At 40.7% G+C, this 595-nt stretch overlaps 1 long non-coding RNA gene across 1 annotated transcript in view; it reads right to left on the bottom strand.

Moving 5' to 3' along the window:
* The window catches only part of LOC119588067, a 9,337-nt gene continuing 8,742 nt past the window's right edge, over positions 1-595 (bottom strand). Inside the window, exon 2 of the long non-coding RNA XR_005230065.1 lies at positions 1-441. This is a non-coding gene — a long non-coding RNA (uncharacterized LOC119588067). The remainder of the gene's footprint in view (positions 442-595) is intronic.

The raw sequence follows: 595 nt of genomic DNA, 5'->3' as shown, positions 1-595 counted from the left end.
GGAGACGTTTTCTTAAGTGTGACACAGATTTATATATATATCTCCCTCTCCCACTGTCTGTCTATCTGTGATCGTGTCTTGCCCCAAGCAATTCTTCTCTACGAACGCGTCACCACCGCTCAATTTTTTTCCTTATTTCTTATTAATCCCCTTTTTTGTGGGGGGGGGGCTTATATGGAGATATATTCTTATGTGTGACACCTTTCTGGCTTTATCACCAAAGTCATTCGTATAATAGAGTATTCTTTTCTCGAGGCTTTGCGATTTTCACTGTTCACCAACGTGTGCACTACCGCCAAAACTCTACGGAGTGCCCGCCACGTTTCACTATGCCGGCCCCGCATGCACTGGCGCGAGACCCACGTGAAGGAAACCTGTACTAAACATGGCTAGCCTCCGTTGCTCGCTTGCACTTTGCAATTTTTTCTGTTACATTTTTCCCTAAGTAATCAAAACACCGTAAGAACCCAATATATAAGTTTACATAGACATTCACAACACACACGTACACATGCAAAAAAAATATTTAAAATATTTACTTTCCTGTGCATGTATATACTTTACTATATTTCTTTTTACAATGAGAAAGCAAATG

The sequence above is a fragment of the Penaeus monodon genome, chromosome 23 (assembly GCF_015228065.2).
Source record: "Penaeus monodon isolate SGIC_2016 chromosome 23, NSTDA_Pmon_1, whole genome shotgun sequence".
In the NCBI taxonomy this organism is placed as follows: domain Eukaryota; kingdom Metazoa; phylum Arthropoda; class Malacostraca; order Decapoda; family Penaeidae; genus Penaeus; species Penaeus monodon.
Note: the sequence above shows the minus strand (reverse complement) of the source record. Positions and strands in the feature narration are given on the sequence as shown.